Source organism: Heterocephalus glaber, unplaced genomic scaffold, assembly GCF_053883595.1.
Source record: "Heterocephalus glaber isolate CG9 unplaced genomic scaffold, H.glaber_assembly_v1.0 deba00001461, whole genome shotgun sequence".
Classification (NCBI taxonomy): domain Eukaryota; kingdom Metazoa; phylum Chordata; class Mammalia; order Rodentia; family Bathyergidae; genus Heterocephalus; species Heterocephalus glaber.
Window position 1 is genome coordinate 7,425,800 of NW_028258308.1, and position 19,155 is coordinate 7,444,954.

Here is a 19,155-nt window from a genome sequence, read left to right on the forward strand (position 1 = left end):
GCAATGTTCTTTTCTTCCATAGTCCCAGCCTGTGCCCCCCAACAAAGAGCAAGGCCATAATTCATCCCCTGAATTAATTGACTACCTAATGTAAGTGCACGGAGTGAGCAAATAAAATTACAATAACTTCCAAATTAAAAATTGAGATAATTCATAAAGTGCTAAATATTTGTTAACTTTCTTCAATCTTTTATTCTACAAACAAGAAATCAGCTCACTCTGCCACATGTAATCCATATTATGCAGTGCTATGGCAAACACAGGATTAGTAAGAAATGGCCTTCTACTTCCGTTACTCACAAGTTAGAACACATCCTCAGATCTACTGAATTCCCAAACACTTCTGTTTGCTCAGATTCCATCTCTAATATTTACTGGATATGTTAGAATCAGGCTAGTTATTTTAATTTTGTTTTGTTTTGTTTTCTCACCAGTAAAGTGAGAATAATAGTCTCTGTATTGTAGCGTTTGTGAGGGGTTAACTGCAATAACTGATGTAAATCTCAATTTCTAGTGCATGACAGGTAATTAACAGAAGTCACCTATTAGCACTGGCAGAGAAGGGAGTACTGATAATAATGATAATAGTACTAGTGGTAATTCTTGTATCCAAATTAATAGCAAGCAGTAACCGGAGTGTTGTTTTTTAAGAGCTTCTGGCCGTCTTTCAAAGCCAAAACAATTCAAAATTGCCCAAAAATTCAAATATGCTAGTTATTAACAATGAAAATTTAAAAGATTCCGTATCTAAAAGACAAACTATATTAAGATCCCTTCCATACCAAAATGAAAGTGAGCAAATAGTCTCTCTTGAGGAAAACTGTTTCCCCCTTCCTTAAAAGGTCCAATTTTAGTTGGATGCAGTAGTACAGGCCTGTAATCCCACACTCAGGAAGCTGAAGTAAGAGGACTGCAAGTTCAAAACCACTCTGGGTTACATGGCTAGTTCAAATCCAGCCTGGACTTCATAAGAGACCTGTTACAAAAAATAAACGATGCAAGGAAGGAAGGGAAGGAGGGAGGGAGGGAAGAAAAAAAGTTGGTCCAGTTTTCCATAAAGTGTCCTGGATAGAAGTTGAAAGCTAAAAATAACAAACAAACTGACTGAATTTGGAAAAACAAGTTGTTTTCAATAGAATTAGACTCAGTCAGGACATTTGGGGTGAGGGGTGAATAGTTCACATTCAAAAGTCCTGCATTTTCCAAATATTCTTTTCTCTTCCTTGTTCTCCTCCTTCCCCTCTTCTCTCCCCTGGAAACAAACTATAAATTTGCTTACAGAATTTAAAAAACTGGTTTTGCATCTCTCAGTTCATTCAAACATTTTCTCTGGCTTTAGGAACCGTGACTTTCAACTCATTGACAAAATGCTGGTGAAACAGCTGGAAAGCCTGGCTGTGAAGACCTGAGTTGTACATTGAGAAAATAAGCTTGGTTAGTTTCTAGATAAGACAGTATGTATTAAAAGGGATTTGATTCAGAGAAAGCAAGAGGAGAAGTAAAATGGAAACAAAAATGTTAACCACTTTTTATTGCAGCTGGAGCTGATCTTAACTTACTTCCTCTAGTAAGCCAAGCCCTTTTGGCATTCTCCAGTCAGTTCTCTTTTCTAAAACCATCACACACCAACATGGAAAACATAATGCTTTGCAACTTTTCTCCTCCTGTGCAAAGTGAGCATGAATCACCTTACTGATGTGACCCTTAATTGGTTCTAAGCATACTGAGAAAACTGTATTTACCCAGATGCTGTTTTGAGCATAAGTGTCTTCCAATTTTCGCTCCTCAGCAGTGGAGCTCATTCCTGCCTTGTATGACCTGCAGCTTGTCCTCCTCCCTTTTATGGATTTACAGAACACAGAAATCATCCTCCCAATAACTGTCGATAAGCACCACATGATATTTTGGCATTGTGGTAAAATGCACGTAACATAAAAATTTACCATCTTCACCAGTGGCATTGAGTATGCCCACATCGCCGTGAGCCATCTCAGCTATCTAGCTGCAGATTTTATTGAAGATTGACAATCTGTAGCCATCATTACTGGTCAACTTAGATCGTCAGAGACTAGGGAGTTTAAACAACAGAAATTTACTTTCTCACAGTTCCAGACATTTTTGGAAGCCTGAGACCTGGATGCCAGTATCTTGGACTCTGGTGAAGACTCCTCTTGGGCTTGGAGGCAGCACCCTCATCGCTGCATGGTTAGATGGCCATGGGTGTATTGGGGTGGTGGGAGGAGGTCTCCCTGCCTTTCTCTTCGTAGAAGGTCACCAGGTAGGTGGGTGAGGATCCCATCCTTATAACTGTACCTTAATTACCTCCTAACAGTCCTATCTTCAAATACGATTACATTGAGAATTAACCGGGTTCTTCAACTGGGGAAGAGAAGACACAGTTCACTCCACTGCAATATTTAACAACCCCTTATTGCCTGGTAACCTCTATTTCTAATTTTTCTATTAATTTGACCCTTTCAGGTATCTCATGTAAGTGGAATCGTATACAATCCATTTCCTTTAGGAACTGGCCTATTTCACTCCTTGTAATGTCTTCAAGGTTCATCTATGTAGCATGTGTTAGAAAATCTTTCCTTTTTAAGACTAAGTAGTATTCCATTCTATTTATATACTGCATTTTCTCTATTGATTCAGTGGACACTCAAGTTGCTTCCGCCACTTGACTATGCTAAACAACACTGTTGTGTACACTATGAATCCTTGCTATCAGTTCTTTTGTGTATATACCAGAAATGCAATTGTGCTTCAGTAATGCTGCCTTGTAACCTTTTTCTAGGGTATTAAAAAGTAGGAGGTTTATTTTTTATTGGTACATTTTAGATATACATAATGATAATATTAATCATAGAGAATTTGTTCCTGTATATATCTTGCTTCTTTTTTCTTCCCATCCCCCTCTCCTCCCTTCAACCCCTTTTCCTTTCCTTGTTTACAAAAGTTTGTTTCCATTTTTTCTTGTCCTTTCTTTCTTTTCTTGTCCTTTCTTCCCTCCCCATCTCCCTCCCTTGTTCCCCTCATTTGAACATTTTTCTTACCATTTCCCAAAATCTATTATACATTTTTGTCTTTATTTACACTCTCAGTTTCTCACACCAAAGAAACAACGAGGTATTCAAACATGTGTGTCCAATTTATTTCACATAAGAGTACAGTCTCCAAGTACATCCATTTGGCTATAAAAATCTCAAGTTTATCCTTCTTTATGGCAAAGTAGTATTCCATTGTATAAAAAAAAAACATATCTTCTTTATCCATTCATCTGTTGATGGGCATTTGGGCTGTTTCCAAGATTTAGCTATTACAAACTGTGCTGCTATAAATATGAGTGTGCATATATCACTGTGATATGATGATTTTAATTCTTTCAGAATGATACTAAGAGGAATAGCTGGGCTGAATGGAACCTTGAGTTTTGGGTTTTTGTTATTTTGGGTTTTTTTTTAAGAATCTCCACACTGATCCCAAGTTCCTAAGGCAGAGAAGCTGAGCCAGTCCCAGCACACAGAAAGAAGCTCCCCCACCACCATCCCAGCTCCTAGGGCAGAGAAGCTGAGCCAGTCCCAGCACCCAGAAGGAAGCTCTCCCACCACCATCCCAAGCTCCTAGGGCAGAGAAGCTGAGCTGGTCCCAGCACCCAGAAGGAAGCTCCCCCGCTGCCATCCCAGGCTCCTAGCGCAGAGAAGTTCAGCCAGTCCCAGCACCTGGAAGGAAGCTCCCCTGCTGCCATAACAGGCTCCTAGGGCAGAGAAGCTGAGCCAGTCCCAGCACTCAGAAGGAAGCTCCCCCGCTGTCATCCCAAGCTCCTAGGGCAGAAAAGGTGAGTCGCGTGGATGCCAAAAGCACCCTCCTACCCATGGAAATGAGAAGACATATAAACAAGCCTCAAAAACAGACTTCCAGATCACCTACAGCAACCCCAAAGGGAAACAAGATGGAACAATCTGATACTCAACCACCTGGACTCTCTGAACTGGCAAAAAAAGAGGATATGGGAAAAATGAAATCAGAAATAATTACTCAGATAACAGCAAAGATTTTGCTCATGGTGTAAGATATGATTAATAAATCTAGAGAGGACACAGATAAAAAAATAGAGGATCTGAGGAACATGATAGAATCCCAACATAGGAAACAAATAGAATCCATAAAACAAATACAAACAGATTTCCAAGAGATTAAAAACTCCATCGAAAGTCCACACAGCAGAATGAACCAATGTGAGGATAGAATTTCAGATATAGAAGATAAGATTGCAATTAGTGACCAGGAAAAGAAAAATTGCTTTAAAATTGTAAGGGAACATGAGAAATCAATCTAGCAGCTGCTACACAATGCAAAGAAGAGTAACATAAGACTGATTGGAGTCAATGAAGAAAGAGGAGAGAGTGCAGATGACATAAAAAAACTGTTCACAGAAGTGATGGCAGAAAACTTCCCAAGCAGGGGAAAAGAACTTGACATACAGATAAGGGAGGCATATAGGACTCCAGCTAGCCTTAATCAAAAAAAATCTACACATAGGCATATAATAGTTAGGATTCCAGAAATCCAACAGAAGAACAAAATTCTACAAGTAGTGAAAGAAAAGAAACAAATCACATACAAAGGAAAGACCATCAGAATCACAGCAGACTTCTCAATGCAAACCTTCAAGGCAAGAAGAGCTTGGAGTGATGTATTTCAAGCCCTAAAGGAAAATAGCCTCCAACCCAGATTGATGTACCCTGCAAAACTATCTTTCAAAATTGATGGAGAAATAAGATACTTTCATGATAAAGAGCACATCAGGAACTTCATGAATATCAAACCAGCACTCCAAAAAATTTTAGACAATATCCTAGGGAAAGACAATGAGGATCACAACCCCAGGAAACCCAGAAGAATGAATCCATTGGGCATGACAAATTAAATGCAAAAGAGAATCCAACAAAAAGAAAAATTCATGACAAGGCTTTTAAAACTTTTAACTTCATCTCCTTAATGAGTGTATAATTCAATCTTGTTATTGTACTGATTAGTATGTTTCTGATTCTAGAGTTGCACACCATTCCTTGTGCTATACTGGCTATTTGTCATCTTCTTATGTCTACTTTTTGATTGGACTGTCTATTAATGAGCTCTAACAATTCTTTATATATTCTGGTCATAGGTTATATGCGTTGGAAATATGGTCTGTTTAAGGACTACTTTTCATTTTAATGATGTCATTTAAAGTTCTAAATTTTGATGGAATCTCATTTGATGTCTTTTATACATCATGTCTTTTGTATCCTAGGTAGTTCTTGCCTACCCTAAATTCATAAACATTTTCCCTTATTATTTCTTCTTGAAGTTTTATACTTTTAGGCTTTCATATTTAGGTTCATAGATCCCTTCAAGTTATTTTCATGTATGGAAATAAAGGGTTGAGGTTAATTTTTTATATACAGATACCAGGTGTTCTAGTGCCATTTGCTGAAAACACTATCTCTTCCTCAGTTCTTGAATTGAGTTTATATTCTATAAAATGCTAATGTTAAATAATCTTTCAAAACTCAGGGGACCATATATGTGTGGTCCTATTTCTAGATTCTCTGTTTTATTTCAATGATCTAAATGTCTTCCCTTACACCAACACTGCCTTGATTACTGTAGCTTTAGAAGAAGTCTTAAAATTAGGTATTAAATGCCTTCCAACACTGTTTTTGTTTTTGTTTTTGTTTTTGTTTTTAACTTTTCTAGGTCCCTTGTACTCCTACATAACTTTTAAATTTCAATATCCAATTCTTCATTTATAGCAAGTATACACAGAGCTGAATTTTTATATATACCTTGTGTTTTCTAATCCTACTAAATTCAAGTACAAGTTCTAGGGGCTCCTAGAGATTTCTTAGTATTTTCTCTGTAGATGATCATTTCATCTACATATAAAGATTTTGCTTCTACCTTGCCAATCCTATCCTAATTGTGTCATTTTATTGCCAGACTATTTTGGTGGGGACTAGGTTTCAAAGTTTAATGGACAGATAGAGAGTAAGCATATCTGCCCTTATTCCCCACCTTAAGGAGAAAGCATTGTATCTTCTCCATTCATATAAGGCATTTTCGCTGGGAGTATGGAGTACATGTCTTTAATTTGTTGAAAAGGTTCTGTTCTACTTCTAGTCTCCTGATAGCTTTTACCATGAACAGCTGTAGAGTTTAGGTCCAATACTTTTTCTCCAACTAGTGACAGGATCATATGGCTTTTTCCTTTCCTCTGTTAAAATGATGACTTTTGGGGGTGGATCTTCCAATGCTGAACAAACACTGCCATCCCTATAACAAAACCACTTTCTACATCCTGCCAGATCTGACTTCTAATAGTTTGTTTTGTTAAACAAATTTCTATCTATGTTCATACTTTTTTCTTCTATTATCTTTATCCAGTTTTAGGATTAGCACAATGTTGAGTTCCTACAATGAGGGGAGAAGTGTTCCTTCTTTTTTCTGCTTTAATTGTTTGATATAATTTATCAGTTAAAATGTTTATGAGCCTGCTATTGTCATACAAGTAGGTTTTCAAGCTAGGAATATACTTTCTTTAATAGGTGTTATTCAAATTTTATATTTCCTCCAGAGTTAGTTTCATTAATTTGTCTTCCAAGTTACTTCTTAGAAGTTGTCAAATTTATTTCAAAACAGATTTTTGTAATATGCTTTCTATATCCTTTTAAATTCTGTAAAATCTGGGGTAATGTCTCCTAGATCTTAATATTGTAATTTTAAAAATGTATAACTGACATTGTGTAACAGGAAGAAAAGGTCCAAAAGAGCAGGGGAATTGGGAGGGGTAGGGCAAGAGAAAAAAGGGAAAGTAAAAAATATGAGAAGAGGAAAAAACTGAAAACAAGGCCTTTGCAAATAGGGAAGGGTGGAGGGGTTGAAGGGAGGGCAAGGGAAGGGGAAATAAATAAGAACCAAGAGACTCATGTAATGGTACAAGATCCCAATGATGAATGTAACTGTATTTTATACCTAAAATGTACCAATAAAGTTAATGGGGGAAAAAAAAGAATCTCCACACTGATTTCCACAGTGGATGCACCAGTCTACACCCTGATCAATAGTGGAGAAGGGTTCCTTTTTCCCCAAAGCCCCACCAGCACTTGTTATTTGTTGATTTCTTGATAAAAGCCTTTCTTTCTGGAGTGAGATGGAATCTCAGGATTGTTTTTAATTTACATCTCTTGAATGACCAGTGATGTTGAACATTTTTTTATGTATTTGTTTGCCATTTCTAATTCATCTGAGAAGTGTCTATTCATTTTAGATGCCCATTTTTGGATTGTGTCTTTAAATTTAGGGGGTCTGATTTTTTTTTTTAGTTCTGTATATATTCTAGATATTAGTCCTTGGTCTGAGGAACAGCTGGCAAAATTTTTTCCCATGCTGTGGGTTGTCTCTTCACTCTGTTGATGGTTTCTTTTGCTATACAAAAGCTTTCTAATAAGATGAGATCCAAGTTGTTGATTCTTTGCGATAGTTCCTATGTGATCAGGGTTTTGTTCATAAAGTCTTTGCCTATAACAATGTCTTCAAGAGTTCTACCTAATCTATCTTCCAACAGATTTAGTGTTTCTGTTTTAATATTTAGATTTTTTGATCCATTTTTATTTTAGTTTAGAACATGGTGAGAGATATGGGTCTTGCTTTAACCTTTGGCGTGTGGGTAGGCGTACTTTCATGAGAAAGAGCACCTTAGAAAATTCATGAATATGAAACCAGCACTTCAAAAAATGTTAGACAAAATTGTAGGAAAAGACAACAAGGATCACAACCCCAGGAAGCCCAGCAGAATGAATCCACTAGGCAGGATAAGAAATTAAAATCAAAGGGGGAGATTCAAACAAAAAGATAAAGTCATAACAATGATAACTCAATACGTATCAGTTATAACCATCAATGTTAATGGGCTCAACTCATCAATTAAAAGAAATAGACAGGCAGTATGGGTCAAGAAGCAAGATCCAACAATATGCTGCATACAAGAAACACACTTAATTCACAAAGAAACTCATGGACTGAAAGTTAAAGGGTGGAAAACAATACTTCACTGGAAGCAAGCATCACCTTGATCCCCAAAGCAGAGAAAGACCCAACTGAAAAAGAGAACTATAGGCCAATCTCACTAATGAACATAGATGCAAAAATCCATACTAAGATACTGGCAACTAGAATGCAGAAGGTCATAAAGAAGATCATATACCCTGACCAAGTGAGATTCATCCCAGGGATGCAGGGATGATTCAACTTATGCAAATCAATAAGTATAATACACTATATCAATAGAGCCAAGGACAAAACCATATGATTATCTCCATAGAGGCAGAAAACGCATTTGACAAAATCCAACATGCATTTATGATAAAAACCCTACAAAATATTGGAGTAGACAGTCTCTACCTCAATCTGATAAAAGCCTCTATGAAAAACTAACAGCCAATATCATACTAAATGGTCAAAAAATGAAATTCTTCACACTAAAATCAGGAACAAGACAAGGATGTCCACTATCACCACTCCTGTTCAATATAGTTTTTGAAACATTAGCCACAGCAATTAGACAAGTGAAAGAAATAAAAGGAATAAAGATAGGAAATGAAGAAGTCAAATTGTCATTATTTGCAGATGACATGATACTCTATATCAAAGACCCAAAGAACTCCACCAAAAATCTTCTAGACTTAATAACCAAATTCAGTCAAATAGCTGGACACAAGGTCAACACACAAAAATCAACGGCTTTCTTCTACATGAAAAACAGACTCACTGAGAGAGAAATAGGGCAAACAATTCCTTTCACAATAGCATCCAAAAAACTTAAATACCTAGGTATCAACCTAACAAAAGAAATCAACAACCTCTTCTCTGCAAACTATAGCACTCTGAAAAAAAGAGATTGAAGAGAATATCAGAAAATGGAAAGACATCCTTTGCTCCTGGGTAGGAAGGATCAACATAATGAAAATGGCCATACTTCCAAAACTGCTATATAGATTCAATGCAATTTCAATTGAGATCCCAGCAGCATACTTCATGGACCTTGAGAAAACAATCCAAAAATTCATTTGGAACAAGAAAAGATGTAGAATAGCAAAAGCATTTCTAGGTAATAGAGACATGGCAGGGGGTATTACAACCCCCAACTTGAAACTAGACTACAAAGCTACTGTGATAAAAACAGCATGGTACTGGCAAAGAAACAGACTTGAGGACCAGTGGAACAGATTAGAAGATGCAGGAACAACTCCAGACACACTCAGCCACCTCATCTTTGACAAAGAAGCCAAACACCCTCACTGGAGGAAAGATAGCATCTTTAATAAATGGTGCTGGAGAAATTGGGTTTCAACTTGCCAAAGACTAAAACTAGACCTATATCTCTCACCATTCATTAAACTAAAAACTAAATGGATTAAAGATCTAAATATTAAAACAGAAATCTTGAATCACCTGGAACAGAAGTTAGGTAGAACTCTTGAAGACACTGGTGTAGGAAAAGACTTTATGAACAAAACCTTAGTTTCCCGTGAACTAGCACAATCAACAAGTGGGATCTCTTCTTACCAAAAAGCTTCTGCACAGCAAGAGAAACTACCAGCAGTGTGAAGAGACAACCCACAATGTGGGAAAAAAATCTTCACCTGCTATTCCTCAGACAAAGGCCTACTATCTCAAACCTATAAAGAACTTAAAAAGATCAGACCTCCCAAATTTAAAGATCCAATCCGAAAATGGGCATCTGAAGTGAACAGACATTTCTAAGACAAAGAAGTAAAAGCAGCAAATAAACATATGAAAAAATGTTCAACATCACTGGTCATTCAAGAGATGCAAATGAAAACAAGGCTGAGATTCCACCTCACTCCAGAAAGAATGGCTGCTATCATGAAATCAACCAATAACAAATGCTGGTGGGGCTGTGGGGAAAGAGGAACCCCCCTCCACTGCTGGTGGGAGTGTAGACTGGTGCAAGCACTGTGGAAATCAGTATGGAGATACCTCAAAGAACTAGGACTGGAAGTCCCATTGGACCCAGCTATTGCCCTGCTGGGTATCTTCCCCAAAGAATTAAAAGAATCATACCACAGTGATATATGTGCACCCATGTTCATAGCAGCACAGTTTGTGATAGCTAAACCTTGGAAACAGCCCAAATGGCCATCAACTGGAGACTGGATAAAGAAAATGTGGTTCTTTTATAAAATGGAGTACTACTCAGCCATAAAAAATGAAAAATTAGAGACATTTATTGCTAAATGGATGCACATTGAGGTGATACTCTTAAGTGACATGAATAGGACACACATGTAAATACCAAATAATTTCTCTAATGTGAGAAACTGAAAGTGTAAATAAGGACTAAAAGGTATAATAGGTAATGTGAAATAGGAAGAAAAGGGACAACGGGGAAGGGGAAGTGGGAGGGGGAGGGGAAAGGAAAGAAAGGAATGGAATTAATATGAGAAAATGAAAAAAAGGAAATAAAGTCTTTGTAAATAGGGAGGGATGGGGGGGGTTGAAGGGAGGGAAGGGGAAGGGGAAAAAATAAGAACCAAGAGAGTATGTAAAGGTGCATATCTCCAATGATGAATGTCATTATATTGTACACCTAAAATGTACCAATAAAATGATATACAAAAAAAACTTTGGCATGTGGAAAGCCAGTTTTTCCAGCAACGTTTGTTAAAGAGGCTATCTTTCTTCCAGTGAAGGTGTTGGCTCCTTTGTCAAAGATAAGTTAGCTGAGTGTGTTTGGACTTGTTTTTTGTATCTTTTAATCTGTTCCATTGATCTTCAGGTCTGTTGTTGTTGGTTTTTTTCCTATTTCCATGCTGCTCTTATCATGGTAGCTTTATAGTATTATTTGAGGTCAGGGATTGTGTTGCCCCCTGCCTTGTCTTTTTTGCTCAGAATTGCTTCTGCTATTCTAGGCCTCTTCTGGTTCCAAATGAATTTTAGGATTATTTTCTCTAATTCTGTGAGATATGCTATTGACATTTTGATTGAGATTGCATTAAATCTGTATAAAAATTTTGGATGTATGGCCATTTTCACCCTATTGGTTCTTCCTACCCAAGGAAAAGGGATATCTTTCCATTTTCTGATATCCTCTTTGATCTCCTTTTCAGAGTATCTTAATTTTCAATGTAAAAGTCTTTTACTTCCTTCATTAGATTGATTCCTAGGTATTTCATTTGTTTGGATGCTATTGTGAAAAGTGTTGTTTCTCTAATTTCTTTCTCAGTGAGTTTGTTATTTGTGTATAGGAATGCTATTGACTTTTGAGTGTTGACTTTGCATCCAGCTACACTACTGAATTTAGTTATTAAATCTAGAAGTCTTTTGGTGGAATTTTTGGGGTTTTCTCTGTAGAGAATCATGTCATCTGCATATAATGATAATTTAATGTTTTCCTTTCCTATCCTTATTCTTTTTATTTCTTTCTCGTCTAATTGCTCTGGCTAATGTTTCCAGAATTATACTGAATAAGAGTGATGATGGTGCATATCCTTGTCTTATTCCTGATTTTAGAGTGAAAGCTTTCAGTTTTATCCATTTAGTATGCTACTGGCTGTTGGTTTGTCAAGATGGCTTTTATCAGATTGAGATAAATACCATTTCAATGTTCTATATGGTTTTATCATGAATGGGTGTTGGGCTTTGTCAAATGCTTTTTCTTCACCTATTGAGATAATCGTATCTTTTTGTCCTTGGTCCTGTTAATATAGTGCATTACATTTATTGATTTACAAATGTTGAGCCATCCTTGCCCTCCTAGGATGAATCCTACTTAGTCATGGTACATAATCTTTTTGATGACTTGCTGCATTCCTTTTGGCAGTATTTTATTGAGGATTTTTGCCTCTATGTTCTTTAGGAAGATTGGTCTGCAGTTCTCTTTTTGGTTGGATCCTTTTCTGGTTTTGGTAACAGAGTAATGCTTTCTTCCAAGAATGAATTTTGGAGTATTGCTTCCCTTTCAGTTTCATTAAAGAGTTTGAGAACTAGAGGCATTAGGTCTTCTTTAAATTTATTGAAGAATTCAGCAGTGAATCCATCAGGGCCTGGGCTTTTCTTTGTTGCTATGTTTTCAATGACATCTTCTATTTCACTGACTGATATTGGTATATAAAATTTTTACATCTTGATTCAGCTTTAGGTAACTCATATGTATCTAAGAATCTATCCATTTCTTCTGTTTTCCATCTTATTATAATACAGGTTCTCTAGGTATTTATGATCTTCCAGATTTCTGCAAGATCTGTTGTGATTTCACCCTTTTTATTCCTAACTGCATGGATTTGAGTATTTTCTTTCCAGTTTTTATAAGGTTGGCTAAGAGCTTCTCAGTTTTATTTAATCTTTCCAAGAACCAACTCTGATTTATTGATTCTTTGTATTGTTTTCTTAGTTTCTATTGCATCAATTTGTGCTCTGATCTTTATAATCCCCTCTCCTGCAAGTTTTGGGCTTGCTTTGCTCTTCTTTTTGTAGAATTTTGAGGTTCAACATTAGGTTGTTTATTTGAGCTCACTTGTTTTTCTTATATGAGAATTTACCACTATAAATTTCCCTTGTAGGACTGTTTAATTGTGTCCCATAAGTTCTGGTATGTTGTATTGGTATTATCAGTTAATTGATGAAACTGTCTTATTTCTTCTTTAATTTCATCTGTGACCCATTGGTTATTCAGGAGAGTGTTATTTAATTTCTATACACTTATGAAGTTTTTATGGTTTCTTTTGCCATTGATTTCCAATTTCATTGCACTATGGTCCAATAATATCCATGGGATGATTTCAATTCCTGTGCATTTATTTAAGAATGTTCTATGAGTTAGTATGTGGTCTAGTAGAAGAATGTCCTGTATCAGCTGAGAAGAATGTGTATTCTCATGTTGTGTGGTGGAACACTCTAGACATCTACTAAGTCCATTTGTTCAAAAGTTTGGTTCAGTTCTGATATTTCTCTGTTGATTTTTTTTGTCTAGTTGATCTATCTATTTGTGACAGTGAGTTATTGAGGTCCCACATTATAATCATATTAGTGCTCATTTTATTTTTCATGTCCATTAATATTTGTTTTATATAGTTGGGTGTGGTAGTATTTGGTGCATATATATTTATTATTATTATCTCTTCCTCTTGGATTGTTCCCTTTACAGGTATGTAGTGACCTTTTTTGTTTCTCTTAATCAGTCTTGGCTTGAAATCCACTTTGTCTGTAAGTAGAATAGCTACCCCTACTTTTTTCCAGGTTCCTGTCACATAGAGTATTGTTTTCCATCCTTTGACTTTCAGTCTATGAATTTCTTTTTTAATTAAATATGTTTCCCCTGGTACCAGGGGAAATGTGTTTTCTGTATGCAGCATATTGCTGGGTCTTACTTCTTGATCTATTCTGCCAGTCTGTTTCTTTTGCTTGGTAAATTGAGACCATTTACATTGATGGTTATAATTGATATGTATTGACTTATCCTTGTTGTGTTATTTTCCTGTTGTTTTTTCCTCCTCCCTCCATTTAATTACTTTCCATGCTTTGTGGATTCATTCTATTGGGGTTCATGGAGTTGTATTCCTCATTATCTCTTTTTAGAATGTTTTTCAGAACATTTTGGAATGCTGGTTTGGTGGTCATGAATTTCTCCAGGTGTTTTTCATCATGAAAGTATCTTATTTTTCCATTAATTTTGAAAGTAAACTTTGCAGGATACATCAGTCTGGGTTGGAGATTGTTTCCCTTTAAGGCTTGAAATACTTCACTTCAAGCTCTCCTTGACTTGAGGATTTGTATTGAGAAGTCTGCTGTGATTCTATTGGGCTTTCCTTTATAGATTATTTCTTTCTTTTTTCATACAACTTTTAATATTCTGTTTTTGTGTTGAATTTCTGGAATCCTGACTATTATATCCCTTGGTGTAGGGTTTTTTTTATCATGGCTAGTTTGAGTTCTATATGCCTCATTTATCTGTTTGTCAAGTTCTTTCTCCATGCTTGGGAAGTTTTCTTCCATCACTTCTGTGAACAGATTTTTTTATGTTCTTTGTGCTAACTCCTGCTTTTTCACTGACTCCAATCAATCTTTTTTTTTATAAAACATCAGAATTTTATTGCTTGAAGAATATAGCATATGAAATCACAAGAATGTCAAAATGAAAAGTCACTAGGATTCAAACATATAATACATTATCAGATGCAGCAAAATATTAACCTGAATTCTGCATCAGAAGTAAAAAGGTATAGAAAAATACCTAAGTTGCTTACTTGAGAAATAGATACACATGAAATAAAAGTATAAGGATGTTACAGTACAAATTAGTAAAGCCAACACTTATTATTTCTCTAGACTAGACTACCTTTGGTATTTAAACATTTAAAACACAATTCTTTTCATTTTGTCCAAATACATTTCATGGGTAAAATATCCATGAAGTAACTTCAACTTAAAACATTCATCAAAATTACTAACCTTCTTGTTATGTGGGTGAAGTATATTTGATAAGTATATAGCACTATTTCCCTTTTTTAAAACTGCAAAATATAAGCATTAACAAACTTAATACTTTTAAACTTTACTTACTTACCTCCTCTTCAATTAAAATTGGAATCAAGGCTGGGGATTTAGCTCAGTGGTTCTGTGGCTTGCTTTGCAAGCACAAGGACCCGAGTTCGATCCTGGGTGCCAAAAAAATAATAAAAATAAAAATAAAAAAATAAAATAAAATTGGAATCCTTGCAACTAGGATCTATTTTGGGGGTGAATATAGAAACTGAAATGATTTGGGAATTGACATATGAATTTAATTACTTTATATTATCTTAATTGGCTTTTATTGTCTGTTCCCAAAATACAAACAATATGCAATTTCTCCATACACTAGATTCCTGTAACAATCACTACTGTACTTTATTTATTGGAACCAAATTAAAGCTTCTCACTTTTAAAAAGCAGGTTGAAACTATTTGTTTCATATAGGGGTGGTAGATTACGACATACTTTCTTAAAACCAAACTTTTTTTTAAAAGCTATCATTCAATTTTAATGGAGACAATGATGCCATTTCTACAAGTAGCAGTAGACGCTGGGCCATCTAGTCAAGAAAATGTAAATGTAATGCTAAAAGCAAACAAGTAAACTACAGCTACAAGTTAAATTTTTTTTAAAAAAAAAGGTCCTCTTTCATAGCAAGCATACTCATTACCTTTCTTTTCCCTAGTAAAGGTCTAAATATTTATAAACCTCAGTTAAACCAATGGAACCCAAGCAATTGTTCAACAAGTCCCAACTATATATTTGAATAATATAAACATGGATGGACTAAGCAAGTAGTACTATTGACAGTTATTGAACTGGAGTGAAATAGAATCACAACAGTCCTCAAAATTGTACAGTCTTTGAAATGTAACAGCATAGCTCAAGATAAATTATGTTGTGATAAAACTAGTTTTTACCTCTACACAAAACAAAATAAAAAAATAACTCACCAAATTTATACAACTACTACTGAACACACTCTTTCCTAGTTTTTCAATGTCTTATTTTGAAATTTTTCTAAACAAGTATATGTATCTGAGTATATATATATATATTTATTGCATGTATACATACTCTTTTTAAAAGACAAAAAATTCACATACTATAGAACTGAATTCTTTAACCAACATGATCCAGTGTATTCTGCTTCATACCACACCACACCTCAATTTAAAATTCCCAATTTTAGGGCTTCAACTTGCCAAAGATTAAAACTAGACCTATATCTCTCACCATGCACTAAACTAAAATCAAAATGGATTAAAGATCTAAATATTAAAGTAGAAACTCTGAACTAGTTGGAACAGAGGTTAGGTAGAACCCTTGAAGACATCGGTGTAGGAAAAGATTTTATGAACAAAACCTCAGTTGCCCATGAACTAGCACAGTCAACAAATGGGATCTCTTCTTATTAAAAAGCTTCTGCACAGCAAGAGAAACCACCAGCAGTGTGAAGAGACAACCCACAATGTGGGAAAAAATCTTCACCTGCTCTTCCTCAAACAAAGGTCTACTATCTCGAATCTATAAAGAACTTAAAAAGATCAGACCTCCCAAATTTAAAGACCCAATCCGAAAATGGGCATCAGAAATGAACAGACATTTCTCAGACAAAGGAGTAGAAATAGCAAATAAATACATGAAAAAATGTTCAACATCACTGGTCATTTGAGAGATGCAAATGAAAACAACGTTGAGATTCCACTTCACTCCAGAAAGAATGGCTGCTATCATGAAATCAACCAAGAACCAATGCTGGCGGGGCTGTGGGGAAAGAGGAACCCTCCTCCACTGCTGGTGGGAATGCAGACTGGTGCAAGCACTGTGGAAATCAGTATGGAGATACCTCAAAGAACCAGGACTGGAAGTCCCATTTGACCCCACTATTCCACTGCTGGGAATCTTCCCCAAAGAATTAAAAGAATCATACCACAGTGATATATGTGCACCCATGTTCATAGCAGCACAGTTTGTAATAGCTAAAACTTGTAAACAGTCCAAATGCCCATCAACTGGAGAATGGATAAAGAAAATGTGGTTTTTTAATAAAATGGAGTACTACTCAGCCATAAAAAATGAGAAATTAGAGACATTTATGGCTAAGTGGATGCACATTGAGGTGATACTCTTAAGTGAAATAAATAGGACACACATGTGTAAATACTGAATAGTTTCTCTGGTGTGAGAAGCTGAAAGTGTAAATAAGGACTAAATGTATAATAGGTAATGTGAAATAGGAAGAAAAGGGGTAAAGGGGAAGGAAGTGGGAAGGCTAGGGGAAAGGATAGAAGGGAATGGGATTAATATGAGAAAATGGAAAAATAGGAACAAAATCTTTGTAAATAGGGAGGAATGGAGGGGTTGAAGGGAGGGCTGGGCAAAGGTGAAAAATAAGAACCAAGAGAGACTATGTAAAGGTGCAAATTTCCAATGATGAATGTCATTATATTGTATACCTAAAATGTACCAATTATTAGAATGAATAATCGATAATGTAAAATAGGAAGAAAAGGTCCAAAGGGGTAAGGGTAGTGGGAGGGGCAGGGGAAAGGAAAGAAGGGAAAGGAAAAAATGATGAGAAATGGAAAAAATGGAAATAAAGTCTTTGTAAATAGGGAAGGGTGGAGGGGGTGAAGGGAGGTCTAGGAATGGGGAAAAAATAAGAACCAAGATGCATTATGTAAAGGTACAATTCCCAATGAGAAATGTAATTGTGTTGTATACCTACAATGTACCAATAAAAGAACTTAATACAAAAAAAAAAATTCCCAATTTTAGTTTAGTTAAAAGGGCAGAGGAATGGTAAATGCACATTAAGAGCTTTTGTATGAATTTCACTGTATTTTTATAAACTTGAAGTTTTTCTGTAGTACTGTTTATTGATCAAATAAAGGCCTCATTGCTATCTAAAATTTCATAAACACCATTAAAAATTCAAAATTGATATTATACTGAACCTTAAATTTTCAATAGTTCAAAGAAACAGTTTTTACATGTATAGCACACAATAGATGAAACTTAACAGCAGACATCTGTAGAATACCAATGATAAGTCCACCAAGTTGCATATAAAATTACAGATAAGCATTTCTTTCATTGTTTTGTTGTACAAGAAGAAACATCTATAGAGAAAACAGAAACTCAGCTGGTGAATTTCAGATATCATCATTCACCTTCTTCATCTTGGGAAGATCCTGCCTGATTAGTTGCACTGGCTGAGGCAGCAGCAAGCTGGGCTTGTTGGGCAGCTTGCTGCATTTGAATCCATTTCTGTTGGGCCAATTCTGTTTGTTGCTGTCTAGCTTTTGCAAATAATTCCTGTTGCTGTCTCAATAACTCTTCTTCAGGAATGCCAAGGTTTTCCAAAGGAGAACTGGCCTTTCTTCTTTTTAACGCTACCATCTTGCATTCTTGTAAGACTTCTTTTACTTCGCTGATGTAAGAGCCAAAGCCCAGACTTTCTAGTGCTTGTATGATGTGCTTTGGTGAGATCGTCTTCTTTTCTGATTTGCTCCGAATCTCTTTGGCTTCAGAAGATATAAGATGAATGAATTCAGTGCAGCAATGCACCACCAGCTCTCGGGCATCATCAGCCACCCGGGCATTGGGAAGAGTCTCTTCCATCATCTTATTGATGACAGCTCTGGGGACAGTGAGATCATCATCGCTGCCAGAAGAGGAAGCCATCGTACCTTCTGTCTTTCCAAGCTCCGACTTTTAAGAACTCTGGTCCACTACTGGGGACTTCTCAAAAGGCCGCCTCTGCGAGTGATCCTAGAGCACTTGTAGAAGAGGGTAGAGAAAATGAGGAAGAGAAGAGAAGCGAGCTCCAGAGGGCGGAACAGTCGATTCTGTGACAGATTTAGGGAGAGTTTGAGAGGAAAGTTGGGGAGGCTCGGGACTCTGGGGACACCATTGACTAGGTTGGGGAGGGGACAGCAAGATGGCCCGGAAATTTGAGTGGCTGGGAACCACCTTCAAGTCTTCTCAGAGAGGCGGGAGCTGTCCTCTAACCGGTCCTTAACTGCACCGAAGCCAGAGCGAGGCCTGGAGGTACAAGCCTGACCTGGGCGCTGGGCGGACACCCAGTGGGCTGGGCTCTACGCAGCTCGAGCCCCAGCTGCAGTCCAGCCAGCAGCTGTTGCCGCCGCCTCATCAAACCATCCTCAGACACCCGCGCTGCCGCCTCACAACTCTCCGCCGCTTACACTGCAGCAGCCACCTGGGAATGAATAAGAACAGAGCCAAGCACCAGGGAAGTTTCTGTGGCGCCCGCCGTGGCTGTTTAGCTGGAATGCAGGTAGTGGAATCCAAAGTAGTGGCAATGGTGGTCCCTCCAGAGGCCGGGGAAGAAGGTTTGCGGCTCCAATCAATCTTATGTTATTCTTCTTTGCATCATCTAACAGCTATTGGATGGCTACCAGTCAGTCACCCGCTCCTAGGGAACATCTGAACCTGAATAACTCACTAGCCACTGCAGTCCACTGCATCCACCGACCTGTTTCATTGGTGCTTTTCTCTGTGGAGGCCTCTGGAGTCATCAGTAGTACTGTGTGTCCGCAGGTTTGAGCTGCC

The 19,155-nt window shown here is 36.8% G+C and overlaps 1 protein-coding gene and 1 pseudogene across 1 annotated transcript in view; one reads left to right on the top strand and one right to left on the bottom strand.

Annotated features, from left to right (window-relative positions):
- The window catches only part of Galntl6 (polypeptide N-acetylgalactosaminyltransferase like 6), a 1,152,292-nt gene that overhangs the window by 1,091,337 nt on the left and 41,800 nt on the right, over nucleotides 1–19,155 (top strand). The gene's annotated exons all lie outside the window — the stretch shown is intronic.
- Nucleotides 17,731–18,267, bottom strand: LOC101708096 (protein Dr1 pseudogene; annotated as a pseudogene).